The following is a 23764-nucleotide window of genomic DNA, read 5'->3' as shown; positions in this document are numbered from 1 at the left end:
ATATTCTTAAAACAGCTGTACCCCCAACATGCCCCCAATGCGGATACCTCATACCATTGTTAACTCGTAGATTTTGGCAATGCCCTTCGATCTCTGCTGTCTGGAATTAAATAATCAATTTTGTTCAGGGTGTAACCAAAATACGCTTTTCCAAAACACCCCTTTTACTACTGTTCAGTTACAGTGCATTCAGGCAAATGAGTTTTGGCAACAACGTCCCCAATACTACTCAATGGATTCATCTTTGTGGACTATCTTGCACCCCACACACTGTATCGGCAGTTAAAAAAGATTTAATGACCTTTCTATACAAAGAGAAATTGGACACACTTGCTCACCTTAGCTCATTCACCCAAGTTACAGGGATCTATCATCTTTATGTATGATCTGTGTTTTATCTGGGGGCCAACCACCCCCGCTATCCTAGGATGTTCTCAATATGGAGTAATTTTTACCACCCCCATCTGCTCCCCTTTAGCTGCAGAGGCAGTAGCCAGTGGTGAACACATGCTGTGGCTGCACATGGAATATACCGCCAGGTAAATAAGGCTGTGGCACAGTGATGCTGCATTTAGGGGTTTAACACAGACGCTTTGTAGGCAACATATCGAATCTTCACTGTCTGTCAAATGCCTCTAAAAAGTGATCTAAGCTTGGAATGCTTTTCAGAGGACCTGCTTTTCTTGCTGCTATTATGAACAAGCCCTACATAAAGCAGTTCTAATCATACAGGGTTAGGGCAAAGGATTAAAAGTAATGTGCATACATACACATGCATATAAACACACACGCATACATACACATATGAACACATTATCACATATAAACACACATACATACACATATATAGACATATACATACACACAAGTATAAACACATACTCGCATATAAACACATGTACATACAGACATATATATACACATTTATAAACACACATGTGAGTATATATATATATATATATATATATATATATATATATATATATATATATACAAAACATAATTAAACGCACACATGTATAAACACACACAGAGCCTTTTTTTTTAATCGCAGTACTGTACCTGAACTTTGCCAGGTACTGCATTGTAGGGGTAGGCAGAGAGCACAACACACACTTGGCAAGACACCTCCCTTTGCTTTCACCTTCCTAAGTGCATTCATTGTCTGACCAAGCTCCCGTTGTGCCAATGTACAGTTTAGATGGGGAGCAGGAGCTTGGTCTCATCTGAATGTCTTTCTCTACCAGGATGGCACCACACCCCTGACAACCTCAGATGGCACCACAGGTCTGAGAAAGCTGTGCTAGACACTCCATTTCACCAGACTCATAATATAGACCACCTAGCAGGGTACATTACCCTTCTGTCAGTGCTCTGACAAAACTAGCAATCATATAAGACACATAATACCAAATTTCTATTTTGTTCTGAAAGTTATACTAGAAAGTTGAATGAAAGGACCACTGTTGAAATTTTATAAAGATACAAAAATGTTCAGTATAAGAATCACTATTTTGTAAATGTCATGAAGGCTTTCAAAAGATTAAAAAGTCAGCATGGTATTGGATGAGGCAGAGTGGCAGAAAGGGAAAAAAAAGTTTTTTAGTCTGAAGGTTATGAAGACGAAGGAAGTCATTACCAATACCACGATCAATAAAACAGCCTTCTAGCAAATATGGTAGCTCTGTGTACACTTATTGACTTGGAAAATGTTTGAAAGAGACTCTGGGGTATTCTAAAGTCTGAACCATGATTTGAAGCTATGAGGGTCAGAGGGTTTTCTGCAAATAGCAAGAAAATATGTCTGTGGGCTACTTCCTGTCTCCCCTGAATAATAATAATAAAAAAATGTAACTTAGCGGATAGCAAACTGGTGGATCTCTTTTGTTCTGCTTTGTTATTCCACTGGAGAAGTGAAATGGATATGTCTATTGCACAAACCATAGCATCCAATGAAATCCCCACTGTCTTTTTCATAGTTATTTATTCATTCATTCAGTTTCATCCTTCAGAAAAAAATATCTGATGGGTTATTATGGTACTAATTTTTGCTTTAAAAAATGTTTTCATTTGTTTGACGCACCCATTTAAGCTTTCTTTTGTGCATCAATTTCTTCATATTTATATTAAATTACAGTAAAGGGCTGATAGTTTTTTTTTTAAGTAGTCATCTTTGTAATACAATTAATTTATATGTTTTATTATGTTGCTTATTTATTAATTATGTATATAGTCCTAGAAAAGCCATCTGGCAAATCAAAATGAAATTTGGGATCCCATGGTGTGGTCTACTTCCATGAGTTCATGGGAACGTGGGTGTATTGGTGTGCCATAGACCCTGAAGAAGGGGCTTCCCTGTGCTTTTTGGAATGCTTGAATGTTCAGGACCTGTTTATTACATAAAAAATGTAGATGCACATACATGAAGCCAGTGTGTTTCCTGAGGATTAATATCTACGGTATATGAGTGTCTACTTTTGAATGTTGCACCTATTTCAGTCTCTCTGATATGACCTATCTGGCATTTTTGGGAAGGGTTAATATGTATGGGTATTATAGTATCTGTTGCTATTTGGCTCTATGTTATTGCATTAGCAAAATCAGACCAGACTACGCACATCCTGCAGTCAGTTCCCTTTACAGACTACAGTTGGATGTAGTTGTTATACATGCATATGGTTTTATCTTACCAGACTTTGTAAACATTGCTCCTAAACACATATGTGGGCTAATGTGTTTTATGTGCCAAGATCATTTCTAAGACTCAGTACAATACTGTAATGATATCACAAAATGCATTAATTAACACTGAACTCCAGGAATGATTGTAATTGCATACTTTTATCTGTCCAGCTTTGCACAATGTAAGTATGCTTATCTTATACAGTACTTGATGGGCCGCTGTAAAAGCTGACAATCACTGTAGCATTTAGCACTTTTCCAGAGCCTACAGGCGCTCAAGTCTTCCCTACTGCACACTGACCACAGGGGGTTGCTCATTCAGCACTGCTGTCATTCATAGGACATCTTGTATTTTTTCAATGAATTCAAGGCTTTTTGGGATTGAATGAGGTGGAAATCATAACTTTACCATCTCACTTCTCTTAATTGACAATAGAGCTACATTATGGAATTTAAAAAAGTGTATGTTATTTATTTATTTTTGTGAATGAGTAATGTTAGTATGATGGGTGGTATCTAGGAGCCCCTTTATTGGCCTTTAAAGGGGCTTCCAGATTTTGATAGGCTCCCCTGCCTGTAGATCTTCACAACCACTGGGCCAGAGTTGTGAGGAATAAGTCCATGTCCTCATCAACATGAGGAAATTGTGTTTTTTAATGGTGGGAATGACCTCTGTTGAGGGCATGTGACCTGATAGTAATACCATTGTGGTAATTCACTTTACACCTCAGCCAGAGGTTCGACTCGACTGAACACCAATTTAGTTTGGCCATTTGCAAAACCTCAGAATGAACAAAATTCATACTGAACCAGACGCTCATCCCTAATAAAGATCATCCCTAATAAAGAACATTTAACTCCGAACAAGTTAAATAAAATTAACTTGAATGTTTTGCATCTTGTTATCTATATAATACAGTAATAAGGTTGGTGTCTCATGTCTTTTTTTTTTTTCTCTCATATATTGAACTATTTTAAAATGACTGTGATGTCTGATTTTAAGTTACTAGAGGAAAAGGAAAGTGGAGGCTTTGCCTGTAGGAACCTGCCAGTCTCTCATTTACCTACTAGAACAACATGGGCTAGGAACCAGTCCAGTCCTTCATTTTCCTGTTAGAACAGCAAGGTTTGTGAACATCCACGTGGGTGCACAACCCTAAACACAGACAATAAAACTAAGCAACAAAATGCCTATGCACAAAATATATCAAAATTAAAAATAAAAAAACACACACACAAAAACTGTATGACTTGCTTTAAGAGAAAAAGTAAAGTGGAATCTTTGCTTGTAGGACTAGTCCAGTCCCTCATTGTCCTTTTTGAACAACAAGGTCTGTGAACATTCATATGGGTACACAACCATAAAGGCAGGCAATACAACTATTCAAATAAAATGTCCATGCAAAAAGTATATCAACAGGTAAAAACAAAAATACAAAAACTGTACATCTTGCTCTTGGAGAAAAAGAAAAAGGAAAGTGGAAGCTTTGCCTATAGGAACCAGTCCAGTCCCTCATTTTCCTTTTAGAACAACAAGGGCCGTCACACAATTATCTTTCCTCCAGCTGTTATAAATCACCCCAATAAATTAGGGAGCAGTAAAGTGTTTTTCAAAAGAGGAATAAATAAACAAAATAGCATTTGTCTTTATTAAAATTCAGAATAAACATGTTAAGTAAGCTGAAGTTGCTGGCCTGACGCTGCCTGCTCAATAGCTCATCTGCTTTCGGATAAGCAGAATTATTTTTCGAGGATAGAGTCTCTTTAAGTAGATAACAATAAGTATCTTAAAGGATGTTCTCTTAATCCTCGAATTGAAGTGAAGCTTTAATGCATGCAATGAAAAAACTTTATTCAGGAATTTGCATCATTCCTGTATTCATAAAACGCAAATGACCATTTGTCTGCACGCAAGACAGATTATACACAGACATAGGACAGGGACTGTTGTGGCATGCAAGGGAGGCCTCAAAAGCATGCTCAATCTTGGGCAGCAAGATAGGAAAGCGCCATATCTCATAAATAATACTGTAGATGAACTGACAATAAGGCCTCATTCACACAGATCGTACTACAGCGTATGCCTGTGCAGGGCCCATATTTACCAGGCCAAGGATGCACAGGTGTTTCATGCATCCCTGTGCAGGCAATTCCACTGCTGTCATTTGTGACTCAGCCGCCATACGAACACAGCCACTGCTCCCAATTTCAAATCTGGATGGGTTGTCCATGCACAAATTATATCAACAGGTCAAAAAAAACTGTATGTCTTTCTCTTGGAGAAAAAGGGTAGGTTATATATGGATATTTATCATTGAAATTACTTTTTCTAGCAACATTTCTGGCCATACTTGATTGAACTAGCCCCCTTTGTTGATATCAGTGCACACTCCATGCAGATTAGTTCCAATATGACAGGGGTCTCCAGACTTTCTAAGCAAAGGGCCAGTTTAATGGCCTTAAGACTTTGGGGGGGGGGGCAGACTGTGGCCAGTGGGAAAAAATGCCTCATTGTTGGTATTAATGGAAGAATAGTGCCCAACTGATGGTGTCACTAGGGAGAATGATACCCCATGTTGATGTCAGTTGGTGAAATACAACCCCAAGGGCCAGATAAAGGCAAGCACAGGGCCACAACCAATCCTTGGGCTACAGTTTGGAAACCACTGCTATATGAGGCGAGCGTGTAATATAACTCACAGTCATATATTAGATTATTAGATGAAATTACATTTTTATGTTAGGCACATTATTACTTGATTGATGTTCGTTGGGACACTGGAGTGCACACTCCATAGCAAACCCCATTTTTAAGTAGATTGCCATCTGTTCACTGTGACTTGTGTATATACTGTATGTGTATTGCAGTCACATAGTAAGTTGTAGGGATTCAATTTGAGCAACCACGTACGCTTACTGTGTTGGCATACACACATACGTTTTTAGTAAATCTGTCATATTGAACCAACCAAGTATGGAGAGCCAAATAGCTTTACATTTTTATTATAAAGGTACAGTTATGCTTTGATTTATGACGACTTATTCTTCAAATCATATCCTAAAATGCAAATATGTAAATGCAAACCTTTTCAGGCATAATCCTTTGTGACCGTCACTGCTGTGTGCCTTGATAGCATGTGTTTATGACATGTAATTAATGAATACATTTTCTACAGATGTTGCTTAGGTTAGTGTAACTTGATCATGGAAAAGGTCATTATGCACCTTTAATTTCTCCAGATGCTGGTGGGAATGAATAGGCTGGAGCTGATAGCACCTCTTAAATGTCCCTGTCAAATGTTTGGGCTTGGCATGATCACGGACCCAGGACAAATGTAATTAATTTATACATTGATTAATAGTTAATTAAGAGACATAGCAGCTGTAGGTAGTAAATCATCTTCACTCCTGGTACCAGGGAGTCATTACAGCTCTAAAGCAGTATTGGTTAAATATATAAAATGTGTTTATTGAAAATATTCTTGCACAAGACCATGGCCATAAAGACTCAGACATAGGAGGACTGGTAGTGTAATAAATTGTAAAGAACCTAATTTTCCCTGCTGACTGGTGGGTGTGGTCAATATATGGGTGTGGTTTAGGTGGGTCATAAATATTATCAGTGGAGGCCTGTCCATAAGGGGTGCAGGGGCACCGCCCCCTTTACTTCCATGCGGGGCGCCGGACTCATCAATTTCGCCCCGAACCCACCCACTTGTGACATTAGCAAATCAATATTCGCTATTGTCTTCCGGCTTCTCCTCCCCGCCAATCAGGACAGTAGGCGGATCTTAAAACAGGATTAGCTGGGAGAAGAGGCCTGGGAAACCGTGACCATGGATGGGGTGAGTGCGGACCTGGTGAAAAAAATTGAGCTTCAGCCGCCACTGGATATTATAGAGAATTTACATACGTGGCCATAGTCCAAACATATATATATTGGTGATATAATGTAAGGCAAGGTGGTTGAGGGATGGTATGTTTAACCTCGCAGGCTTTCTTATGTGGGAGACTAAGGTGGAACCTGATCAACGTTTTCCGGGCAGTGTGGAATTGGAGGCAGGTCTTGCTCCACACTTTTAAACAGCAGCAGGTGGGATAAAGAAGGAAGGGCCAAAACAAGGGGGTGCTCTGGTCTGAGACTTAGGAAATATCACTCTGTAACCGAAAATTGCTTGTCTTTTGATGATGGGAAGAAGCCCTTCACCTGTCAGAGGGGAATCTCGATGGTGAGGATTATATATATATTTTTTTAAAATAAGACCAAAAGTCAGAATTTTAAGAAACACCTACCATTTGGACTGCCTTTTTCCCAGGGAAGGTGATCTTCACTTGCGCAAACCCCCAATATCTATAATGCACCACAACACATGGTAAGACATTACACTACTGTGTTTTGGTGCTCTCTTTAACATTCTTAACATTATCAGGACAGGGATATGAGAAATTGCAATATGATGGGTATAAAATCACTTCATATTCAAGTATACATTTGAAGGCTAACTGTATTGGCTAAAATAGACCATTGCTGGGTCCATTGCACCATTTTTAAAGGCAATTGCACTGCAGGGCCATCGTAACATCAGGATCCCAGTGGCAAACTGAAGATAAAGATAAAGACCAATGTGCTATGCGTGAACACAGCATTCTATGTTTCTGACATGCCCCCAATCCTTGTCATAGATCTGGCTCTCCATGCTGCAGCAGGATGCGCCGCTTTGCTCAAACACAGTAGTCTTTATCTCCAGCCTTCAACCAGGATCCTAAGGTTTAGAATGACTCTGCAGCGCACACAATTACAGGAAATAGGTTAAGAATGTATTTTTTTTTTCTAAAATGTGTGTGTTTTTTGTAGTCTGTGGATACCCTTGTGTATTTTCTGCTATTTATCTGATAAACTTCTAACATAAACTGAAAAAGTAACAAATGTAAAAGAGTAAATTGAATGAAGTATAATGTCCTAGCAGTGATTAGAGCAGCTAGCGTAATGCAGCTGATTAACTATCCATTGAAAATGAAATATTGTATTTTTTTTTATCCACTTACTTTTTAAATTGCATCTTGTTAAACAAAATTACATGGTTCATTTCAAAGCTATTTTCTGTTTTGCTAGATAATATGGGTTGCCCTTGTTTAATTTGCCTAGTTTTTATGGGTTCTGAAAGGTAGAATGAATTATACTAATAGAATGTTTCGCAAAAACATAACTGATCACTGAACTGCTATGTTTTGCTTAAAGGAGATCTATGATCACAGCATACACTTTAATTTTATAACATTAGCATTGCAATTGTGAAAAAAATGTAATGTTTTGTTTTACTATCAGGTATAAATTTACTTTCATATTGTGAGTTCTGCCTGCCTGTTGGTCTTCTCTTTCCACAACTTTCTGAATTCCCTGCATGTTTTGCAGCTCCTCCTCTGCTGTGTACTACTCAATTTCTAAGAACTATAAATCCCATGGTACCTTGCTGCCTGCAAGTAATGAATAATGTGCTGACTCCACCTTCTGAAACTCCCCCTCTTAGTGATTCAGAAAGCAGGCTCTGTGAAATGTGGCACAGCAGTGCCTAATGACGGGGCATAGTGAATAGTGAACATATTTCAAAGAAATAAAAGAGTACAGATCTTTGCAAAGTAAGTTTGCAAACTTCAAGATTGTTCAGAATAAAAAGAGTAGGCTAGAAAAAATTGAAATACATTGTGGAAATGAATATGAAGTTTTACATGTTGACCTCGGTTACATTTTAAATCAAATAACAAAGCGCAGGGAGAGTGCACCCCAACCTCACTATATATAATGTATAGATAGTGTATTACAGTGGAACCTCGGATTGTGAGTAACAAGGTTAACAAACCTTTCGCAATACAAGCAATTTTCTTTTTAAATCCTGACTCAGTTTGCGATGGTTGTCTCGCAAACCGAGCAGGATTCAAGTCTCTGCAATGTGTAGTACCGCATTTGGCCAGAGATGCGTGGGCGCCAGTGACGTTCGGAGCTGTTCGGAAATACTTGGTACCACTCGGAAGTACTTAGTTCCTGAGTGTTTCCAAGCCTTTCCGAAGGTTTCCGAGTACAGTCGAACGGTCTCCAAGTATTTCCGAGTCTCTCCGGCGCCCCCCACCTCTGGCCACATGCGCTATTTAGCATGCCGTAGAAGTCAATGTAAAACAAATTATCTTTGTTTCCATTGATTTCTATGGGGAAACTCGCTTTGATATGTAAGTGCTTTGGATTACAAGCATTCTCCTGGAACGGATTATGCTCATAATCCAAGGTTCCACTGTATACTGTGAATGCAGCATTAGTAAAAAATGCACCAGGGGAGGGTTTGACTAACCTGGATTAAATCGTTGGAGATGTTTTCTTGATCTTACTTGAACTGCGCAAAGGTCAGCTTTTCTAACAGTACCTCACTCTATTCCTTCGCTTATCACAGATCTTTGTTGTGAGATCTATTTTAGAAAATGTGTGATAGACCATGTAATAGATGCTGCTAATTTGTTTAACCACTTAGCGAATCCACCAGATCATGTACCAGGTAACTGAAATTTAAAGTATACCAAAACCCAATTACCCTCTCCCTTCCATGTATTCTTTATTTTTATTCCTTCTCTTACCCTTTATGGCAACTATAAATCACAGATAGTGTTACCTACTGTGTCTCCGACTTTGTAGTGTCTCGTAGCAGTGACACCTATGCTGAAGTCAGGAGATAGGGTCTCTTCCATCCCCTCCCATCACACAATCCTCACCAGTCAGCGGACAGCTAGTCTCTGCCCCCCAGCCATGCCGTGAACTGAATGAGCGGCCCTTGAAGACGTGAATTTTCACGAAACTAGTAGGGCGGAACGAGCGGCACATTGCCATCACCCTCCAGGACTGCTCGGATTCCCAACACGGACGGGTCTGTCTGCATGTTTCCGGCCGGGACAGCAGACTTGAGGCTTTTTTATCCACTGTAAAATTGTGAGTGTTTAGCATGCATGTTATTTATTTATTAAAGTTTTAAAAGGTTTTACACAATCGAGACATCCTTTGTCTCTTTCCATATCCATGCAAACGTGGTTACCATTGCTTTGAAGGATTGAAACAAGGCTATGATCCATATCAGGCTGCTTGTATCCAGTTGAGCTCAGCAGTGTGTTTACCTCTACATGCGACCTGGGGTCCCCTGTAATTAACCCCCTTAGCGGTATCCCTGAGCGTGACTCGGGGTGATTTTTCCATGTTAGGATCGGTATCCCCGAGTCACGCTCGGGGTAGATGTGCAGCGCGTGCAGCAGCGCGGCTTACCGTTCGCAGCATCCACTGACAGGGAATTACTTACCTTGTCCCTGGATCCTGCGATGCATCCCCGCTGTGTGAGCGACCGTGTGCTCGCTCGATTCAAAGTGTCCCCGTGTGCCGCCGATCTCCGGTCCCTGCGACATTACGACGCACGGGGGCGGAGAACGGCGCCAAATTCAAAAAAGTAAACAAACACATTACATACAGTATACTGTAATCTTATAGATTACAGTACTGTATGTAAAAAATACACCCCCCCCTTGTCCCTAGTGGTCTGCCCAGTGCCCTACATGTTATTTTATATAATAAAAACTGTTCTTTCTGCCTGCAAACTGTAGATTGTCCATAGCAACCAAAAGTGTCCCTTTATGTCAAAAATGGTTTTAGAGCAGCTAGAAAACAGCGATAATAAATTATAATCACTTGCAGAATTGTACGATATCGATTTGTGGGGAAATTCGTCATAAAAAAATAAAAGTAATGACAGCGACAATTCTGCAACTGAGCAAATTTCAGTGATTTTGAGTTGATTACATTATTGAATAATTTTTATTATAATTATATTATTATTTGTTATAATTATTTATAATTATTGATTATATTATAATTTTGTTTTTTTTTAAAATTCATACCCGGGATGCCTACTAGACTCTTGTTTGGTCAGATTTATTCCTAAGAATTGCAGGCCTACAGTATAAACCGCCAAATTTCCTTGCAAAATAATTGTACCGCTTTTGGTACGTAATTCCAGACAGAATCATACCGCTAGGGAGGTTAAGGGACCATCAGGATCTGGTAAGCAGATCTGTGTGCTCTGTCGGTGAAGGCTTTCATTGGATGGATTGTCACCTCTCATCTATGATATATATGATCATATCATCTAGGGACTTTTCACATTGGTGGAGGAGGATTTGGTTTCTTTCTTTAGTCACAGATGTGATTTCTCATCATTTATTGACTTGATTTATGGACTTTTTTTCTTCAAATGCAAATAAGGTTTTTTTCATTGAGGATCTGGAGGAGGTTTTGTTTTTCCTTCTTCAGTCACAGATGTGATTTCTCATCATTTATTCACTTGATTCATACATTGATATACAATGATTGGTTGTGATCCAGAACAAGTTGAAGGAGTTACTACGGCACCAAGATGTTTTTAGGACAAAGTAAAATGTTCTATTTATAGCTCAAGTCTTCTGCCACAAATACTTATTGCTTACTCCTCAGTTACACCATTTGATAACTGGAGATTTTAGAAATACTCTATGCTTCTGGGTACAGGGGAGCAGGTGACCTATTTCCATGTCCATTCTATAAAGGAGTTGTAAAGTACAATTTCTTTTCCTAAATAGCTTCCTTTACCTTAGTGCAGTCCTCCTTCACTTACCTCATCCTTCGATTTTGCTTTTAAATGTCCTTATTTCTTCTGAGGAATCCTCACTTCCTGTTCTTCTGTCTGTAACTCCACACAGTAATGCACGGCTTTCTCCCTGGTGTGGAGTGTCATGCTTGCCCCCTCCCTTGGACTACAGGAGAGTCAGGACTCTCTCTACATTGCAGATAGAGAAATGAGCTGTGTGTTAGTGGGCATCCTCGCAACCTCAGGAGGAACCCTATGGTTCAAGAGAACCTTGGTTGAGAAAGGCTTAATTTTGGTACAATTGATGGTATTACTTTAGCTATTAAAGAGGAGCTCCAGTCTGGGAAAAAAATAAAAATAAAAAAAAGTCAGCAGCTACAAATACTGTAGCTGCTGACTTTTAATATAGGGACACCTACCTGTCCAAGGATCCAACAATGTTGGCACCCGAGAAGATTCTTCAATTGGCTTTGGGTGCAGGTGGCGGCATCTTAGGTAAGGGAAAACAGCAGTGGAGACTTTCCGGCTTTGCAGCTGGTTTCCTACTGCACATGCTCGAGTCACACTGCACTTTGTGAATGCTCCCGCAGCCTTCTGGGACCTGTGTGTGTCCCAGAAGGCTGCGTGGGAAAGGAGGAGGGCCAGAGATCCTCATAGATCGCCATGGTCTGACCCAAAAGTGGGAGCGGGTACCTGTCAAAAGCAGGTACCCGCTCCCCTCTCCCCCGCAAAAAGTGCTTGTAAAAAAAGCAGAGTTTGAGTTTGGCTGTGCTGCTTAGGAGAACCGAGAATACCTGCACATATTCCTTTTCTTGCCAAAAACTGTGAACTAGAGATCTTCACAAGCCACCACTAACAAATTAGGTCCAATCATATCCACCCAGAGTTTGAAATTGTTTGTGACTAGGGATCATCACAAACATAGAGTAGCACAGGAGGTTTTCTCAGGCATGAACTTATCATGACAGCTTGGAGATAATAAAACTATTTATAAAACCTCTGCAAAAAAGCTTGCAAAAAAGTGCTCACACTTTTTAGGACCAGTTTAGACAGAAGACAGTATTTTCAGTGTCCTGGGAAATACATCTTTACACAGGATGGAGGACAGATATCAAACTATAGAGAGAAAATCCAGTCTTCACAACGTTGGTGTTCCAGTACCCCAGCACTTTAAAAAAACTAATGCTAACCCATGTTTCAATCTCTAGCCTTGACCTTCCCTCCACCCACCACTAAGAGCTAAGCATGCAATAGCTTAGCAATGAACTCTGCGTTTTAATGAGAATTCTTTATTTCACATTTCATAAAGCAGTCTTTAATTGTCTATTTAGTGTTTATAAATTCAGTAAAATTCATACTAACTATGACCATCCTTGATCCTTATAACACAAGACTTCTATGTCTACAAAAGTCATTTTGCTGCATATTTATGAGACAGTGTAATAGTGGTCCCAGAAAATATTAAATTGGTAGGATGCATGAAGCATTAGAGGTTCACTGAAAATAATTAGATTCCTTTGTGGAGCATTAAAATCATGCATTGTAACTTAATTGAGAAATGTGTTCGTATGGCTGTATTGCAGTGCTGAAATTAACTTAGTAGGCGCAGGAGGAATTAGACACTTTCTGGAAACTGAGATGCATGAAAAATCAGAACTGGCAAATTGCTAATAAGCCTTTGTGTATCTGGCTTTCAAAAAAGCCCATAAAGGCCTTTATTTTACCAGATATATTTCTTTCCTGGGAATTGTCCCAGTGTGCGATTTCTCAGTACAGGAGCCTAGACCGTGTGCAGTCTGTTTCTTTGGAGTGCTTGAATTACTGATGTTATTAAGTAATATGGACACAAGAGATAGGGATAGTCAGCTCTGATTTTGGCCTAAATCCATGTGGGTCTATATTAGCTCGAGCACATAATACATAACTTAGAGGGATCAAGTGAGACTGGCAAGAATGACAGTTCTCTGGAGGACAGTAATATATGCCAGCCTATTGACAACAATTCAGCAGTGGTGAGATAATTTGTGGATGGGGACTTGAAATGTTAAAATGGACTATAAGTAAGAGAAAGGAGGGGGTGGGTGACTTTATTGTTACACTGGATATTGAAAACCGTTGTAAGTAGAGACTTATGTCTATGAAAATTATATTTTTAAGGGAAATGATAATATGTTATAGTGATTATCCACTTTGAGCTATTATTGTTAAGTACTTTTTTCATTAGTTTTCTTCATATACAGGAAATACAATCAGTGTCCTTGCTATAAAAGCACTATGAGCATTTAATAGATAACACCCCTTGAAAATATTATTAAATTCTAGTGGCATATTTGTTCTTGACATAAAGGAGCTGTAAAGCACAATAACAATACTGCAAGTTCAGCCTGCAGAATTATATGCTTTTCCGTGTTTGAATTATATTAAAAAGTGTAATTTAAATCATCATTTTTGAAAATAAGCAAATGTTGGTGACTTTATTTTACTTAAACTCATTTTATTAATGTTTTCTGGAAAGTATAACAAAGCAATATAGGCAATTTTTGACATTTCCTTATACTGCTCTGCCCCCTCCCCCTCTTGTTTCCTGAATCCCTTTATATTCACCCATCAGTATGATGAATGTCCTTGATGGCCAGATAAGAGATGGAAGGCATGACAGGGTGGACCAAGATGGACTTAACTACAAGGTTGTTTGCATATTAGCTTCCAATGAAGGGTTAGATTATATGCCAAAAAGAGTTTCAAGGCACCTGGGGTGCTATTGAAGATATTTATAGATGTGTGGATTTTTGCATAAAATCATATAAGTGTGTTGGCAGAGACAAAGACAAAGTAGTCAATCAAGTCTGTCCATTTTTTTTATTTTGTGTATAGAGTATAGATCTACATTTGTCCCAAGCATGTTTAAATTCACTTACTGTTGGCTGACTCGCTACCTCAGCTTGAAGTCTGTTCCAAGCATTGACTACTCTTTTAGTAAACATAATAGTTTCTAAGCTTAGTTTAGAACCATACTCCTGCTAGTTTGAGGTCATAGACCTGTGTTCTTGATCTTCGCTTTTTATTGAAAATACTGCCCACCAAAACCTTATTCACTTAGGGCCGGATTCACAAAGAGTTACGCCGACGTAACTCGGAATCTAAGCCCGTCGTAAGTTTAAGTGTATGCTCAAACTGAGATACACTTAAACCTAGCTAAGATACGACGGCCTGCGTTGTCGTATCTTAGGGTGCAATTTTCCCGCTGCCCACTAGGTGGCGCTTCTGTTGATTTCGGCGTAGAGTATGTAAATTACTAGATACGCCGATTCACGAATGTACGCTTGCCCGTCGCAGTAAAGATACGCCGTTTCCGTAAGAGATACGCCGCATAAAGATAAACCTGCCCCCTAGGTGGCGTAGCCAATGTTAAGTATGGCCGTCGTTCCCGCGACAAAATTTTAAAATTTTACGTCGTTTGCGTAACTCGTCCGTGAATGGGGCTGGACGTAATTTACGTTCACGTCGAAACCAATGACGTCCTTGCCGCGTACTTTGGAGCAATGCACACTGGGAAATTCCACGGACGGCGCATGCGCCATTCGGGAAAAACGTCAATCACGTCGGGTCACCTATAATTAACATAAAACAAGACCAAAGTTTTAGAACTTGCTTTAAAATCGAACCGATGAACGGCTGACCATCGGTCAAAACCGATGGTTAGTACACAAAAGCATTGGTGCAAAACCCGCGCATGCTCAGAATCAAGTCGACGCCTGCTTGGAAGCATTGAACTTCTTTTTTTTCAGCACGTCGTGTGTTTTACGCCACCGCGTTCTGAACCGATCGTTTTTTGAACTGATGGTGTGTACGCACATCAGACCATCAGTCTGCTTCAGCGGTGAACCGATGAAAACAGTCCGTCGGACCATTCTCATCGGATGGACCGGTCGTGTGTAAGCGGCCTTAGTGTAGCAATATGGTTACAATTAATGAAGGTACAACATTTAGCAACATATTGCTACACTTAGAGGTGCCTCTCTTCTCTTTTATACTCTGTAGCTCCTTCTGGATTTTGCTTCTAATCCCCTTATGGAGGCTTCAATTTGTGGATGGACAATTTATGGTTACACAACCTATCACATTGCTATAATCGTTTTATATGGACTATAAACTGAAGGACTTAAATGAATAAATGGTTGTAGAATGAATCATCTGAGTTTCCATTATTTCTTATGGGAAAATTTGCTTTCATATACAAGTGCTTTGGATTACAAGCATGTTTCTGGAACGAATTATGCTCGCAATCCAAGGTTTTACTGTAATTATTTCTTCTTTCCTTTTTCCCCTCTGATTTTATACATAAGGCCTAGTGCACAAATGTTTTTGGTACCCCACCATGGCACCTATAACAGTAGGGCTGTGAATAACAGTTCACCTGTGAGCTCAGTAGATATCAGTGATTAGGATGATGTATAGGTTCCAGGAGGACTCCCTGGGCTTTAAATTCTTCCCTTTCTTTTTTGATCTCTGTAATCTGTTCCATCAACCTGTCTATTTCAATATTCAGTTTTTTATCATAGTTATAAGGTACAAAGTTGCAATAGTCCCCTTAAATAAATGTCTTGATAAGTATGTCTTCCCCATTGATAAAGTATATGCTAAACCGCTTGTTGCCAAGTCTCAACTGTTTCTTATAATGGGTCACTTTTTTTTATAGAACCTATTTCTGTCTCCTGCACTAGGCATCAACACTTCCTCACTGTTAGAGCAAACCTGAGTTTTGGTTCTTTAAACATTTTCAGTCTCAGATCATAGTCAATCATTCACTATAGAGCCAAGTCCAGTCAATTCTCCATAACCATCACTTTTTATTTATGTGGCAGACCCCGAAGAGTTCCAGGACTTCTCTTGCTCTAATATACCAATGATTACCTTGTCAGTAGCTACTGTATCTATTCATCCATCTTGTCCTTTTGTTCCAGCAAGGTATGGACTTTCTCTTGGCTGTCCTAATCACAGTACTGATCCATATGGCTTTCTGAAATGTTTAAGTCCTTCAGATCCTCCCCCTCTTTCTACAGCACATGTATCCCTGCCTGCTGTAATATTTGTTCCTTTTACCCAAAAACGGGTGCTTGACACTGTCCTTCCTTCAGGTGAAAAAAGCACTGGCCAGCTCAATATATGCCATTCCTTCGATATCCACATCACTCCCAACTGGGCAAAAGCTAGAAGCTGATTTCTCATAGCAATTCTATTTAAAAAATAAATGCTTGCCTATTTCTAGCCTTTTTTGTCTAGTGTTGGCAGTGGACAGGCCTGAATACTGCCAAGCATGGCGGTCACATAGTGACAAGAGTGCTATTCTATCCCCATATTTCTTTTAAGATAGAAACATGGGGCCAGATTCACAAAAGAGATACGACGGCGTATCTCCTGATACGCCGTCGTATCTCTGAGATACGATTGTCGTATCTATGCGGCTGATTCATAGAATCAGGTTACGCATAGATAGCCCTAAGATCCGACAGGTGTAATTGACTTACACCGTCTGATCTTAGGCTGCAATTCTAGGCTGGCCGCATTCCATTGCGGTCGGCGTAGAATATGCAAATGACTAGTTACGCCGATTCACGAACGTCCGCTTTGCCCGTCGATCTAAATTTACGTTGTTTCCGTAGAGATGCGTCGCGTAAAACTAAGCATGCCCTCTAGGTGTAACCAATGTTAAGTATGGCCGTCGTTCCCACGTAGAATTTTTAAATTTAACGTCGTTTGCGTAAGTCGTCCGTGAATGGCACTGGACGCCATTTACGTTAACATCGAAATCAATGACGTCCTTGCGATGTCATTTAGCGCAATGCAAGTCGGGTAATTTTACGGACGGAGCATGCGCAGTACGTTCGGCGCGGGAACGCGCCTAATTTAAATGGTGCCCGCCCAATTTGAATTAGGCGGGCTTGCGCCGAGCGGATTTACGTTACACCGCCGCAAGTTTACAGGTAAGTGCTTTGTGAATCAGGCACTTACGCTGTAAACCTGCGGCGGTGTAACGTAAATGGGATACGTTACGCCGCCGCAGCGTAACATATTTCTATGTGAATCTGGCCCATGGTTTCTTAAAAGTGAATGATGCAGATAAAGAATCCAATCATGTTAAAAGCCAATTCCTGTTCAATTTAATTACCCAGTATTGTGCAGATGAAATTTATTGCGTAAATATTCTCAGCCCCTTTAGTAAATCAGCCTCAATGTCTGTGTCTAATGTTTTTGGTTATCAGTCAGGCTTCTTTAAGAAAAGGAACAAGCTGAAAAGTGGTTGCTATGCCCAACTGCACTGTGTACATCATTACTATTTGCTTGGTCTTACTGAATAAGCTCCAGTGAGCTCTAATTTACTAATACGGCTCTTGGCTTTCCTAATTGACTTAAGATTTTTAAACAATGAGTTTGTCCATTTAAATGAACTGTGCTAATTGTTGGCTAACATTGTGTAGTATATATAGGACTGAAGTGTTCTTCTGCCATTGATGATGAAGATTATGTAATGTGTATGTATACAACACTATATTACAAATAAACTCATGACCTGCCTAATTCTTCCGTTATCTCAGACAATTTGGCAGGCATAGTACGTATGAGAGCAGCTTTCTAGCTTAATACTTTTACACACTTTCTTAAATCAACTCTTCATTGTAGACTCATTAGATACTTTGTTTGCCTATCAGAGTAATCCTACAGATTACAGATTTGAATGCATTACATTACCCCATTAGGCAAGCTCAAGACATTCATTTGCTGCAGATAAAAGCAGATGCAGAATATAAAGATGCATACAATGCATTCACATGAAGCTATACCAAATTTATTTTCTGTGAGTTGGGGGCCGATTCACACCGAGTGTGGTAGGACTGCGTTGGGCGTCTAGTCCAGCTCAGTCCCACCACAAGACAAGGTAAAATGCTTTGTCTCCTATCCTGTGGGTTGACATCACTGTGCATCACTGTGTTACGGTAGTGGAGACTGAAAGAAGTACTGCATGAACTACTCTTTACAGCGCAGCACAGTGAAGCCTCGTACACACGTCCGAGAAACTCGACGGGCGAAACACATCGTTTTGCTCGTCGAGTTCCATGTGAAGCCGCCGAGGATCTCGGCGAGCCAAATTTTCCCATTGCCGTCAAGAAAATAGAGAACATGTTCTCTTTTCGGCCCGACGAGATGCTCGGCGGTTTCCTCGTTGAAAAGTGTACACACAACCGGTTTCCTCGGCAAAAAAAAAACCCAGCAAGCTTCTTGCTGGTTTTTGCCGAGAAACTCGGGCCGTGTGTACGAGGCCTCAGATGCAATCGTACTGACCTGCAGCTAGTAGAAATTAATGAAATGCCTTTGTGTGACATTTTTTATTTTCTAAATAGGTTCCTGTAAGCTAGTGCATTGTTGGTTCACTTACCTTTTCCTTCGATTTCCCTTCTAAATGTTTTTTTTTTCTTTGTCTGAATTTCTCACTTACTCTTCCTCCCCCATCATCTGAGCCATTCTGGCTGGGGGTTATTCAGTGTGCTCGCCCCCTTCCTTGGGACTACATCCCTGCGGGGAGATGCTGCAGCTTACTGAGGAGGAACAGGAAGTGAGAAATTCAGACAAAGAAAAAAAAACATTTAGAAGGGAAATCGAAGGAAAACGTGAACCAACAATGCACTAGCTTAAAGGAACCGATTTAGAAAATAAAAAACGAACCTTTACAACCCCTTTAAGAAAAAAGTAAACTGTGTGATGCATCATGATGTTACCACATGCCAGTAGCTGTGTTTTAATGCAGCCCCTGGTGTGAACCAGTAAATGGCAGTAAATAGTAATGAGCTACTCTTAATAAGTCTGTTTCACTTCCGATTTAATGGAACATGTGCCAAGATTCAGATATTCCTAAGTCACCCAGCATATAATAAACTTGTAATAAGCTCTGTTTTAACCTTTTTAATTCACTTGGGGAACAAGTGCTTTTCAGCAAATAACATATCCCGTTTTGTTGGCCATTATATATTACATGTAGATATAGCAAATTTTCAGCCTAATTCTCTACTTTAATGGTCAGTTTTTACTGTTCTCTGTGGCAACTTTAGGGGTATCCCCTTACTTTCAGGTCTGCTGAAACTGTTGTTGCCAAGATGCAAATTGGGCATCTTCAAGATGGGCACAGACAACAATTTTTGTTTTTAGCAAATTAGAAACTACCCTTACCGTATTCTTTCTGCGGAAGGTGATCCCCCCCCCCCCACATTCTGAGGTCCTGGGATCCCCCTTGATGATTGACCACTTTTACCTGGAATTTGCGTTTATAGATATAAAGCCCTATGTGCTTTCATATCTGTCTTATCTATATATAATACACTCTTCAAATGTGCTTTTAAATGTATGGTTTTCCCTTTTATGAACAAGAAAATAATGATGCTATGCTGTTACGCTGGAATAATAATGCTGTGGGGCTGGTATGAAAAATTTTCCAGGGCTGGTTTTTATTCCCAGTCCGGCCCTGTTGGGGTGGAGGAACTTGACTGGCCTGCACATAGTTCTGACCTCAACCCGATAGAACACCTTTGGGATGGATTAGAGCAGAGACTGCGATCCAGGCCTTTTCATCCAACATCAGTGGGGCAGATCCACAGAAGAATTACGCCGGCGTATCTATTGATACGCCGTGTAATTTCAAATTGCCCACGTCGTATCTTTGTTTTGTACCTACAAAACAAGATACAACTGCATCTGGGCTCGATCCGACAGGCGTACGTCTTAGTACGCCGTCAGATCGTAGGTGCATTTTTCCGCCGGCCGCTAGGTGGCGTTTCCGTCGAATTCCGCGTCGAGTATGCAAATTAGCTAGATACAGCGATCCAGGAACGTACGTCCGGCCGGCACTTTTTTTTACATCGTTTGCATTCGGCTTTTTCCAGCGTATAGTTATAGCTGCTATAATAAGGCGTACTCAATGTTAAGTATGGCCGTCGTTCCCAATTTTTAATTTTTTACATTGTTTGCGTAAGTCGTTCGCGAAAAGGGATTTGCGTAGAATGACGTCACCGTCGTAAGCATTGGCTTGTTTTGGTTTAATTTCGAGCATGCGCACTGGGATACCCCCACGGACGTCGCGTGCGCAGTTAAAAAAAAACATCATTTACGTCGGGTCACAACGTATTTACATAAAACACGCCCCATCACAACGATTTGAATTGCGCGCCCTTACTCCGCCAAAGATACACTACGCCACCGTAACTTACGGCGCGGATTCTTTGAGGATTCGAAAAAAAAAGTAAGTTACGGCGGCGTAGTGTATCTTGGATACGCTACGCCCGGCGGAATAGGGCGCCGCTGTATGTGGATCTGCCCCAGTGCCTGGAACATCAGTGCGTTTCTGGAAGAATGTTCAAACATTCCCATAGACACACTTCTAAACCTTGTGGACAACATTCCCAGAAGAGTAGAAGCTGTTATAGCTGAAAAAGGGTGGGCCAACTCAATATTGAACTCTAAAGGACTAAAACTGGGATGCCATTCAAGTTCATGTGCATGTAAAAAGGCAGGTGTCCCAATACTTTTGACAATGTAGTGTATAAACACTATACATTCCTGTTTTAGGAATACTGGGTATATACAGAACATGTGTTTTTTTATATGGCATAAGAGACCATAAACCACAAATAATTTTTCTTTTTTGTTTTACATTGTCAAAAATTATGGTTATGTTTTAAAAAAATCCAGTCCTGCTGCTAGAACATAAATAAAACATGCTTGCATTTAATTCATTGCTGTTTTCTCCGTTAGTTTTTACAAACTCTCATAAAATGCTGAATGTTTAATAGGGCTTTTTGGTGAAAGACAGCTGTAATCAGAACAGAGAGTGGTTGACCGAGAGTTCACATTATATATTATTTAGAAGCTGCTTTAACTTAAATGTTAATATTGTAACACTAAAGGGATGTTGTTATCCTTTATTTTGACAGTTTTTTCTCATTAGGGGACTTTTACATGTTTTAGGGTTTGAAAGGCAACACAAATACTCAGAAGGCTCACTTTTCAAAGCAGAAATGTTTTCAGTTCTGATTAAAACTAAAATTAAAAAAAAAACCAGACTGGTAGAATAGAGTTTATAAAACTGGAGCGGGGAGTATCGATAGTTTCAAGAAACTATTAGATAAGCACCTGAATGACCACAACATACGACACCCGTCGCAGTAGTATACGCCGTTTATGTAAGTCGTACGTCCGGCGTAAAGTTATTCCACCTATAGGAGGCGCATCCCATGCAAAGGTATGGACGACGGAACAGCCGTTGGATTTTACGTTGTTTACGTAAGTCGTACGTGAATGGGGCTGGGCGTAGGTTACGTTCACGTCATAGGCATTGAGCCGTCGTATCTTAGGGAGTAAATTCGACATGATTCTGTGCATGCGCGCGCATGCGCCATTCGTTCGGCCTTTCATTTGCATGGGGTGACGGTTAATTTAAATGTATCACGCCCACTACCTTCCTACTTTGAATTAGGCGGGCTTACGCCGGCCAATTTACGCTACGCTGGCGCAACGTAGGGAGCGAGTGCTTTGTGAATACTGCTCTTGCCTCTCAGAGTTACGTCGGCGTAGCGCATATGAGATGCAACTACGGCGGCACAAAGATGCGCCGATCTACGTGAATCCGGGCCATTGTGATTTTTCCAAAATTGTGGTTCTTTTTTTGTTTGTTTTTTTGTCAATTTCCCGCGCTGTAGATTAGAGACCTACTGTCTGTGGCCATCCTACGGCAATAAAGAAGGGTCTTATTTTGGTTACAGAGTTTTGTTTTTACTTACACAGCATTTACAACACAATAAACTAATATTATCCAAAAAAAGCCAAGATTTTATCTCATAGATAAATGTTTTATACGATATTCAGAAATGAAGACATCCAACATTTTGTGTTTTTTTAGATAGTATCTTTTAGTTTAGAATTTCTGGAACTAGTCATTTTGTTTTAGCTCTGGAGTACAATGATGGCAACATTTTCAAGGGCAGTTCTGAAAGTTGAGGATTTGTTTCTTTATATAGTGTCAGGTTATCTGTTCATTCTCTTGAATTGGGCTTCCTTTTCCAATTCACTTTAATGTCAAATAGTGAGAGGTAATACAGTTTATTAGTAAGAAAGACTATGAATGGCATGAGTAAAATAAGGCAAGCAAGGAAACATTAAAGGTCACTTACAAACGTTGATCAACGCAGAAAGGCTGGACAAATTTGGTTTCCTGATTTATTTCTTTATAAATAGATATTTTTATAATACCAAAGAGCGTGGACAAAGATTGTTCTTTTACACGCCATTGCAGTTAAATCTAATCTCCCAGCAAACAGCTAAATACGCAGATGAAATACACTTCTGTTTTACCTGCCAAAAGGTCTGTATTTTCCATCTGCCAAGTTCTGAAATTTACACAGATCTGTCAGACAGCACAACCCTGTGCGACCTGATCTTTGTCTACTGCAGTTTCACTTTCACCTACAGATCATCACCCCCCCCCCCACATCCAACCTGTGAATGGACAGTGAAAAGAGAAGCAGCACACCTATGGGTTCTTCCAGGGGCGGACTGACCATTGGGACTCAATGCCACTAGGGGGCCCCATCAGGGTTGCCAGGCTCAATAAAACCAGGGACAGTATGTAAAAATCTGTGTTTTTTTTACATCTGTCCCTGATATGTCCAAAACCGACATGCTTTTAATGTGAAAATCCTGAGATTTTAGCTGCCCTGCCTATGCAATGCCTCCTGGCGTGGTGGCCATCTGTAAGCCCGGGGGCCCCATAATCTTCTATTGCCCGGGGGCCCCATGAGTTGTCAGTCCACCCCTGGGTTCTTCTCTCTCCTCTCATCAACATGTCCCTTGTACTGCTGATATATTGGTTTATTGGGACAAAAGCACTGCAACACAGCTAACTGGTTTTTGTGCTCTTTCTTTTCCCCTTTGGCTGTACAGGAACGGCAAAAGGCTGATTCCAAGTCCAATTCAGCTTGCTTGTGGTTCAAAGAAAATAATTAAAGATGTATTCATGAGTACAGAGCTGCATTAATGTGTTCATTTTATATCTGTCTGAAATTCAGGTTTGAAGTAAAACCTTTCATGAAGGAAACCAAGAGGCTGCGCTTACTCACCTCTTGCTTTTGATGTTAGTTGCCTGGTTGTTACCGAGGCCTCTGTTTCACTGACCAGGAGCAAATATATACGGATCAGTAAAGCATTTATATGTATACTGATTCCAGGGCAGTGCGTCATTGAAGTATTGAAGCAAGAGAGTCAACATGGCAGTTACATTTTGATAAAGAATGTTCAACAGTTGTGTTCTCCAAGCAACTACGGGCATATACAAAAAAACAAAAAAAGAAACGCCAATGAATGTATTTTTTTTTGTAAAATGTTTTTTTAGT

This window comes from Rana temporaria, chromosome 2 (genome assembly GCF_905171775.1).
Source record: "Rana temporaria chromosome 2, aRanTem1.1, whole genome shotgun sequence".
Classification (NCBI taxonomy): Eukaryota; Metazoa; Chordata; class Amphibia; order Anura; family Ranidae; genus Rana; species Rana temporaria.
The sequence above is the reverse complement of the archived record's forward strand: the minus strand, read 5'-3'. Positions refer to the sequence as shown.